Source organism: Chiroxiphia lanceolata, chromosome Z, assembly GCF_009829145.1.
Source record: "Chiroxiphia lanceolata isolate bChiLan1 chromosome Z, bChiLan1.pri, whole genome shotgun sequence".
Taxonomy (NCBI): Eukaryota; Metazoa; Chordata; class Aves; order Passeriformes; family Pipridae; genus Chiroxiphia; species Chiroxiphia lanceolata.
Window position 1 is genome coordinate 18,672,769 of NC_045671.1, and position 10,378 is coordinate 18,683,146.

Genomic DNA, 10,378 nt, shown 5'->3' on the forward strand with positions numbered 1-10,378 from the left:
ACTAAGAAGGACAGAGACTAGGTGTTTTTTAATATTTTTATTTAATTTTTTTTTTTTTGTTCAAGAATCTGGGGAATTTGCTGAGATATGATGTACAGAAAATTATTTTTTCATCTTAAGAACAAAACCCTGGGTGACAAAATGCCCACACTCTCTATAAAGTATGATTAAATGTTTTATTTTTTCTCTAAAAAACCTCTCATTATGCTTGTGCTATTAAACATGACAAATGTCCTAGTAAATGGGCCTGGATGGATGCATTGCTACCAAAGTGTCTTCTGCCCCTTTAAGCATCTCAGAAGTTTCTTCAGTTTTTTCATGCATGTATTTTACATGGAACACAGGAATTAATCTTGTATGACTCAATATGAAAAAGCTGTAGAAAAAGATGATTGTTGTTTGTGTTTTCTTGACTATGAAGTATTTAATATTGTATTTATTGAATCTGACAGTGATCAACCATAATGAGTGCTGTGTTTTGTCCATTGACAGTGAACTGCCCTTGAGATCAACAATAGATCATGGCTGTTGTAATTCTGTCTCACTCTCTGGCACTGTTCACAGAGAAAGTGAATCTTTCCCCTGACCTCCGAGACACATTAAGAATATTAGTGGTAAGTATCTGCATTGTTAGTGGTGTGTGTGTTCCATCCCGTGGTCGTTACCTTTTGGTTTATTAAAGAACTTTTCACATATTTCAAAGAGTTTGCTGTAGATGAATTGGCAAGATCTCATGGGCTTAGTAACTTCAATGCATATTAAAAAAAATAAACTATTTTATTCAGGTCTATTTATAGAGATTTAAACATAGATTCATTTCATAAAACTATATATAATTATAAATGTAAATTATGCATATGCTGGTAATGGGAAGGTGGGCAGGGCTACTATTTAAATTAATTATTTTACTTTCTATAAAATAGTGCTTTGCTATATATATAAAAAAACCCCTGATCTTGTCTTATGGTTAGAGTACTGTGTTTAAACTCAGATTCCTAGCTTTTCTCATCTTTGTTTTTGAACAAGCTTTTTCTGAAACATTCAGATGGTTTGATAGTTGTGAGCTTATAAGTACCACAGATTTACATTTAAGAAGTCCTTATAGCTGACAATGGGGAAAGGCTCTCCTCTTGCTGACTGAGCATATGGTTTAGATTCAGCTTTTCTGACAGGTGCACAGGCCTTCAGAGCAAGTAGTTCTGCTATTGAGGTTGAATAAAAGTGGTCTAGATTACCCAAATTATTTTTTTTAAAAGCAATCTAATATAATTTGGACTAATTAACTGTATAGTTGGAAGGTAGTTTGCATGATTAACAAACGCTGCTTTTTACACCTTGGAAAAAAAAAAGTGATTTAAAGGAATTACCATTTTAAAATACCAGGGGGAGTTTATATATTTCTTGTCCATCTTTCCTCCTGGTGTTTCACTAAGTTAAACACAGTTAACTGGTATTTCATAATACTGGTAACAAGATCAGAATCTCCCTACAGATACTACAGCTTCATCAGAACAGATAATTTTTATTTTCCAACATCACACTTGGTCATCAGGCAATCATCCCACATCAGGCAGCATAATAACTTAAATCTCTGAGCTATAAAGTCATAGACTGGCCAGCTGGAAGCAAAATAGATTTCCCCTTACCCATTGCCAGTGCTTCTGGGCTCAACCAATTCCCTGAAGAAAAATGACTATATACTTGGCACACAGCAGCTACTAAATTTAAATTCCTCCTGCCTCTATGTATACTAAGCTTTCTATCTGATTCAAAAGTGAACTCCTATGATTTGGCCAGCTTTGATTCAGAAACGGATCTTAGCCATCAGTGAATTTACTGAAAAATGATGCTTTGCTTTCCTTGCCTTCACAGTACTAAAAGGAAGTTCCAGTGAGATAGAAAAAGTGGCAGATACAGCCAACTTAACATGCCGCCGACAATAATTTTGGCTGTATTACCTGCACCAGTCCACATCCAATTGCACTGCTTCATTTCTCTTATGAATTACAGTTATCTGTAGCAATGTGCATGTTTAATCATCAAATCTGGGCTGATTGCAAATTTTCTAGAAATGTATAGAAGAGAAAATTAGTCTGAATAGTCACTTTCACTAAATGAAAACAAATTTCAGTTAGGGTTTTCAACTATTCCTGAGACTACATAAGATTCATCCAACATTTTATGGAAGAATCATTGTATCCCTGTCTTGTGACTCTTTAAAATATGTGCCACTAAAATGAAGAAATATTGGCTGTGTGACTAGCAGACATTTATTTAATCTATGAGTTAACATTAAATGTTATTATGAGTTTATGAGTTCTCTGATGTCCATTTGTTCTGGAGAAAACTTAATTGCAGGATTAGTGTCTTTATCTCAAGTTAGATTATGTTATAAACTAGACATGTGTGTGAAAAGCCTAATGGAAACTGTATAGGAGATTAATAAATAGCAACAACTTTGGCTTAAGATATTCATACTAAAATACAAGTGTTATAGAAGGAGAAGCAGAAGCATAATTCTCTGATATTGTGAACAGTGAAGTCAAGGTAATTTTGTTTGGTTTCAATAAAATACGATTAGCTTCTTTCTTTTTGCTATTCTAATTTTGACCTGTGCAGGTACATGATTACCAGCATCAGTTGTCCCTCACCTTTTTTCTGTCTTGATACAGAAATCCAAGGCAGATGTTCTGTGTAATAGTAAATATCTTCTGATCTGTCAGTTTCGTATGTTAATCTTATGGACAACTGTGTAGTCTGCCAATAATGTGCTAAGCACCCATATCTGATAATGTGTTTTCATATAAGCCTGATCCCTGCCATATATATGTATGGATTATTGGAAAACCACATATCAATATTATTTCAATATTTTTTACTTCTTAAATTGAGTTCTGAACTGCTACCACAAGTCAGATGTTTGAAAAGGTAACACATCAACTTGAATTTGATTATTTCGTGTCTATTCTTTTTCTAGAGACTCCCGCTTTTTCAAATTGGCCCTGGCGTGAGAAATATCTCTAATTAAAATTTAGAAGACGGCCAAATAAAGTGAAACAAAGAACGTTATTAACAGCACGCTGGATGGACCGAAGTCATCACCCAGTTCGAGCATACCCAAATGAGAGGAACAAGTCCCTTTAAGACCCTTCGATTTGCATAACCACTCCCTCACTCCCGCCATGCCAGCCCTCGCTCTTTTCTTCCTTAAAAGACGATCTTTGCTTTCTGGTGCAGTCCGCTGGTTGTCCTCATCCACCTATCAGGTTGTTTCCCTGCCCCCAGCCGCATGGTTCCCTGGCAGTGAGCCCAGGCTGGTCTCACCACCTTACATTCTTCCCAGCTCGCCTTCGCACTGTAGCAGTAAGCAAGCAGAACGGTAACAGTAAGCAGGCAGAACTATAAGCAGCAGTAGGTAACAATGAGCAGCAATAGGTAACCTCAAGCAGAACTGTATGTAGCAGCAGGTAGGCGGCAGCAATAAGCAACTTCAAGCAGAACTACAAGCAGTCCTCCAGTCCTCGACCACAAATTGGCTCCTCAGTCCTTCAAACAAAGTGACCTCTAGGTATCTCAATAGGAGGTAACCATGGAAATCCTTGCTCGTAATAAAACCGCCTTATTTATTTCCCACACTGGGTTTGTGTCCACTCACAGAATTATGTGCACATTGACTGTCACTCAGATTGCAACATTTTAACAAGGTTGCTTTCAAGCTGCTTTTATTCAAAAATGCAAAGATAACTTTGTTCAGCAATCATGGTAATGCTGCTTTGTAAACACTGATGCAGCAGTAATCCAGTTGGACAGTTTCATCCCTGGTAAAGCCCCATCGACAGTCTTATCTCCAGTGGAAAAGAATTGCAGCAGGAAATAATTTGGCTGAGTAAAATAAGTCTCTCTTGATTTAAGGTAAAGATTTACGTCTAACTCCTGGTAGTTCTACATAGAGTTAGCTGATTTGGTTTAGGACATTTCTGTCACAGTATACGAGACTTTTCATTGTAAGTACTATTGCTATCGTACATCCAACTGGGGCTCTGTCTGTCCTCTCCCAATTTACTTTGGTTTATGTGACTTGGTTTTCTGAAAAGTGCTGCTTCTCTTGCAGTAACTCACAGTTGGTGTAGAAATGTAATATTTCATAATACTAATATCTGTGTTACATTATAAAATTTGAACACTGTTGCAGCTACACTTTTCTTGATGTAGAACAGACACTGTTTGACTAACAGTCAAGGCACAGTTGTTATTCTCAGCTTCAGTGTTCCTGAACTGTAACCCGTCTGTGAGAGCTTTCTTTCTGAGTTAATCACCTCTTAAGTTAGTAGTCCAGAGACTTGCAAATGTTTTTTAAATTCAGTTTTATTGTTACTGCCCACATAAGTCTTAGCTGCAGAGGGAAATTTACATTAGAATTTGTGTGTTGTTCTCAGCAGAATTCTGCTGACACCCTCACATAAGTAGTTATGGTATTATTTTTACGCCCTTGCCCGTTCTTCAGAATTTCAACTTCCCAAATAGTAGATTACAAGTAATTTTGCCAGAATCCTGTCATATACAAAGGACTTTGATCCAGTTACAGATTTTTTGTCAAGCTTGCACTCAGTCAAAGAATGTATTGACTGCACAACCATAGCCTTCATAAACAAAGAGCATTAAAACTAAGTTCTTGTTTGCAATCAGGGGTTGTCTTGCAAAGTTAGAGCCATCTGGCAAGTACCGGATAAAGCCTGGTTGAATTTTTAACTTGCAGAACAGGTAGGACAACTATTCTGAGCAGACTAACTAACTTTAAATTCAGCTCAGTTGAACAGTTTCACCTTTCCCTTATGAAACACAGATCTTCTCCCTTTCTATTAAGCAACTTCATTCACATTGACCTCACTCTCTGGATTCTTCCTTTAAACTAATTATCTTGTTTTCTAGTGTTGCAGTTCACCTTTGCAGGACTAGAAGCAACATGTTCCTGGATCTAATAAAAATACAGCTTTCAATGCAATGACTTTACCTCGGTTTTCAACAGTAAGACAGGTTGTCCTGAGGACAGCTGGCTTCTGGAGCTTGTAGAAAGAGATAAGAATCTGAACAGCCCCCCCTGTAATCCAGGAGGAAACAGTTAGGGACCTTCTGAGCCCCTTGGACCCCCACAAGTCTATGGGACCAGATGGGATCCACCCAAGGGTGATGAGAGAGCTGGCAGAAGAGCTCGCCAAGCCACTCTCCATCATCTACCAACAGTCCTGGCTCACTGGGGAGGTCCCAGATGATTGGAAGTTGGCAAATGTCACGCCAATCCACAAAAAGGGCTGCAAGGAGGACCCGGGAAACTACAGGCCTGTCAGCCTGACCTCAGTGCCTGGCAAGGTTATGGAGAAGATCATCCTAAATGCAATCACACAGCACCTACAGGATGGACAAGGGATCAGACCCAGCCAGCACGAGTTTAGGAGGGGCAGGTCCTGCCTGACCAACCTGATCTCCTTTTATGAGCAGGTGACCTGCCTGGTGGATGAGGGGAAGGCTGTGGATGTGGTCTGTCTGGACTTCAGCAAAGCCTTTGACACCATCTCCCACAGCATTCTCCTGAAAAAGCCGGCAGACCACAGCTTGGACAGGGGCACTCTGTGCTGGGTTAGGAACTGGCTGGAGGGCCGGGCCCAGAGAGTGGTGGTGAACGGGGCTGCATCCAGTTGGCTGCTGGTCACTAGTGGTGTCCCCCAGGGATCAGTGTTGGGCCCAGTTCTGTTTAATACCTTTATTGATGATTTAGATGAGGGGATTGAGTGTACCATCAGCAAATTTGCAGATGACACTAAGCTGGGGGGGAGTGTTGATTAGCTGGAAGGCTGATCAGGAGGGCTCTGCAGAGGGACCTGGACAGGCTGGAGAATTGGGCTGATTCCAACAGGATGAGGTTCAACAAGGCCAAGTGCCAGGTCCTGCACTTTGGCCACAACAACCCCCTGCAGCACTACAGGCTGGGGACAGAGTGGCTGGAGAGCAGCCAGGCAGAAAAGGACCTGGGAGTTTGGACTGACAGGCAGCTGAACATGAGCCAGCAGTGTGCCCAGGTGGCCAAGAAGGCCAATGGCATCCTGGCCTGTATCAGGAACAGTGTGGCCAGCAGGACCAGAGAAGTGATTCTTCCCCTGTATTCAGTGCTGGTGAGGCCACACCTGGAGTACTGTGTCCAGCTCTGGGCCCCTCAGTTCAGGAAGGATATTGAGGTGCTGGAGCAGGTCCAGAGGAGAGCAACAAGGCTGGTGAAGGGACTGGAGCACAAGTCTTATGAGGAGAGGCTGAGGGAGCTGGGGTTGTTCAGCCTGGAGAAGATCAAGGGAGACCTCATCACTACAGCTACCTGTGAGGAGGTTGTAGCCACGTGGGGATTGATCTCTTCTTCCAGGCAGCTATCAGCAAGACAAGAAGGCACGGTCTTAAGCTGTGCCAGGGGAGGTTTAGGTTAGATATTAGAAAGAATTTCTTTACAGAGAGGGTAATCAGGCATTGGAATGGGCTGCCCAGGGAAGTGGTGGATTCTCCATCCTTGGAGGTTTTTAAGATGAGACTGGATGTGGCACTTAGTGCCATCGTCTAGTAACCACAGCAGTAGTGGATCAAGGGTTGGACTTGATGATCTCGGAGGTCCCTTCCAACCCAGCTGATTCTATGATTCTATGATTCCACAAAACAAAACCTTCTAATAGTGAGATAGGCATAAATACAGAAAGGAATTATACTGAAATAAAATGCTGCCAGTTCAAATAAAAACTTAAATTCAACTGCAAGAGGTTATGCATACACAGTAGCATTGTAAACTTGTTCTTTGGCAACATTTAATATCAATTAATAACCACAAGAGTTCACAGGCAGTGGAAATAGTCATAAAATTAATCAATCTGTTAAATAAAAGCAAAATTAATACCAAAGAAGAACTTTTATAAGAGAGATAAATTTTAAGTACTCTAATTGTTTCTGTGGATAATTCAGTGTTCTAGTAAAGATATGTCTAGATCATGACACCAAGAATAATGGCTTGCCTCATCACCAGTCAAAACTCACTCGTGTTCTATTAAATGAAATAAAACTACTTTATAGTTTTATGGAAACTTGAGCAAACTATTGTCATGGAGAAATAGGAAAGGACTGGTTATTTACCAAGTTATTTATCAAGTAAACTCGCCTCGGCCCAGGTTCGATTCCTGGTCAGGGAACTCCTCCGGGCAGACGGAGCTCGCTCAGCCCTGTAAGGCCATCCATCTAAGAGAAGGTCACTCTATGTCCTGAGGACCTCACTGCTACTGCCCAAGCTCACTCGGCCCCGGCAGATGAACCTTAGGATTAAAGGGTGGGCTCAGTTCAGCGCACACTGCGTCTCACCTAAAAAATCCACTGCGCAGGCTCACAGGGTAATGACCTTTCCCAAATCTTCATTCGCAAAGACTGGCCATGAAAATGAAAATATCAAGTAAACTGCAACACTAATCTGGATTACTTTGTATTTTAAGTATTTCTGCTTGAAGTAATCTCTAGAAATTCATTCAAATGCAAACTGAATTACAATTAGAATAGGAATACCGCCAAAATTACATTTGTGTTGGTTAATGTTTGAGATAATTTGGAGGGGTGGAGACTGTTACGACCCGCCCCAGGAAAAGGGGAGGGGGTTGTATCAATAATTCCCTTGGGGTGGATTAGAGTGAAATGACACTGAATAGTCAGTGTCTGAAAACATATATTGGTAAGGTTTATTTTAACAATTTTGTATCAACAGGTATCAACAGGTATGCTAGCATTTTGGGTGTTGTCATATAACAACGTGGCATAGAGATAACCTTTGGGGGGGGGAGAAAATGCATAGGGGAGAAAAAGATAGGATAAGAGTAAGGGAGAGTAAGGAAAAAGATAAGTCTGTATCAATCACAGTCCTTTGCAGAATTGAGTTTATGAAGGCAGTCTGCTCTTCCTTGTAACCTTGTAATACTACCTGCAAAAGGGTGTTCCTGTTGCTAGGTCAATTTCCTTGCAATACACAGTTTTCTGTCCTGAAGTATTCTGACAAGCAAGAATGTTGGGGGCTCTGCACTGTATGCATACTCAGAAGAATCGCTACTATATAGTGAGTCATATTTTTCCTCTTTATGTAAGTGCCAGTTTGGATCCCATCAAATCTGAACAGCAAATAGTGCTCCCTTGGGGTAAGATTTGCTAGTGAACCACTCCATACGAACACTAAAGAGCTGATGATAAAGATACGAATAACCTGTGTACCTTCTCTTGGATTACTGCTGCCTTAATTTTAGGCTCTAAATAATTTTCAAGATCTGTAAGTTATCAGCTCCTGACAGACTAAAAAGATGGGAAGGAATGAATTGTCTCCTGAGCAACACTTCTTTCCAGCAAGAGATTCCTCTAATACAGAATAAAAAACTTAAAAAAGTAAAATCTCAAGGATGTGAACAGCTACAGCAATCCACAGGTTTGCCATCACTCATGTTGGATCTCAGTATAGGATGCTTTCTGGATTTTAGTTTTGTGATTACTGCTGATGCAGCTGGTATGTCAAGATGGACAGTGTTTTCAAAGGCGTATTTTGGGGCTGGTTTACTGGGTTTCAGCAGTGAAATTTCTTTGTTATTATCCCTGCCTTTTGTTATTGTTCCACAACGTTTTCATTAATTGGCTTTGCTTGACTTTTCCTTATATGTTGGATGCATTTGTACTGATTGATATATATGGCACTAAGCATGTGGAACTGAGAATGTAATCTCCTGGTCACAGAGAGATGAAATTAACGTCAAAGTCACAGACTCCAAGGTGCAGCTAATTATAAAGATGATGGTGTTGATACTCACGTTTTTTTGTATTTCTTCCCCTTGGAAGTACATGTCTTACTTTGAAGTAAGGGTGACTGTTAAAGCTTGTTAAAGTTTTAGCTGAAGGACAGTAACAGACCATTTTCTCCCTGTACCTCTGCGGTTACTGTGTTTTTCTGCTTTGTCTGTATCGTTCTCTACTTTTTAGTAAAAACTGGTTTTTTTGTTTCTACACATTGCTCAAAAAGCCTCATCTCTATTTTCAAATTTACAGTAAATCCAGGAGGGAGGGTTTCTATTGCATCAGAGGTCCCACCTCCCTGGCAACATTGTCTTTAACTCAAAACACTTAGGCATGTGCAGAGAAAAAAATAGAGAAGTTACCCTACTGTTTTTTAATGTACTCCCCAAGCTTTCTGATGGTTGATATAATTTTTTCTCATAACATCTGTTCTTCATCATTGCCTTGAATTTCTTCGATGTACTTGTCAGGATTTTTCAAAGAGCTACAGCTTTCAGCTGGCTCTGTATCACTCTGAACCAGCTTCCCTTAAAAACTGATAGTGCGTTTTAGGCACTGAGAGAAAATGGATTACCCCTTTCTACAGCTTTTCTTTTGCTGTAGTAATTGACTGTGTTGAGCCCAAGGAAAAAGCTCTACATTGAAGTTTTGGGTTCTGAGCATGTCCAGAGCCTAAGCAGAAAGGCTTTAGGGAATGCAGTAAGATATGTGCAGCTGCAGGAGGATCTCAGGGAGTGTGTATCTTCGCAGGGTCCAACATTAGTATGATAGAGATTTCTGAAACAGCTGACTCCAATTTTCTTTAATAACTACTCAAAAATCTGAATTCTATAAACTTGCATTTTTTTGTATGTAATCTTCACAACACATTTTGTAGTAGTGAGTTCCATAAGTCAATAAATACAAAGCTTATATGAAGTACTTTCATTTAAATCTATTTTGATGATTTACTTGAATGAGATTTGATTTTGTTATGAGAAATAATGAATATTGCATCTCCTCTAGACCACTCATTTGTAACTATCCTATCTCCTTCATAGTGGTTTGTTTTGGTTTGGTTTTTGGAGGTGGATGGTGTAGGTTGTTATTTTTCTCCTTTCTAAAACACGAGAAACTACTTAGAGTTTCACATTTTTTCTTCAACTTATCAATGTCACCACAGAAGCACTCATCTGGGGGCAATGAAGTATTTGAGCTTGTAGTATTAGTAATAAGGTGAAAGGATAGCAGACTACAAAGAAATTAAAAATAAATGAAGGAAAAAGCCTAATGAGCCAATGCTATAAAGCAAAGCCAAGAAACTTAGCTATTGGTATAATTAATTAAAAATACTGTAAGGTAAATGTGTATAGATTAGTCAAGATATCAGAGGTAGTATTTTAATAAGGGAGGTTAAAATACAGCAGGAGGATAGCTATACAAGCAGTATGAAGCAAAAAGTAGTCAATGTTCATGCATAACAGCACACACTGGGTTCTGTACTCATGCCTATTATCAGTTGTGTGGGTAAAATGAACAATTTTCACTTTAAACCACA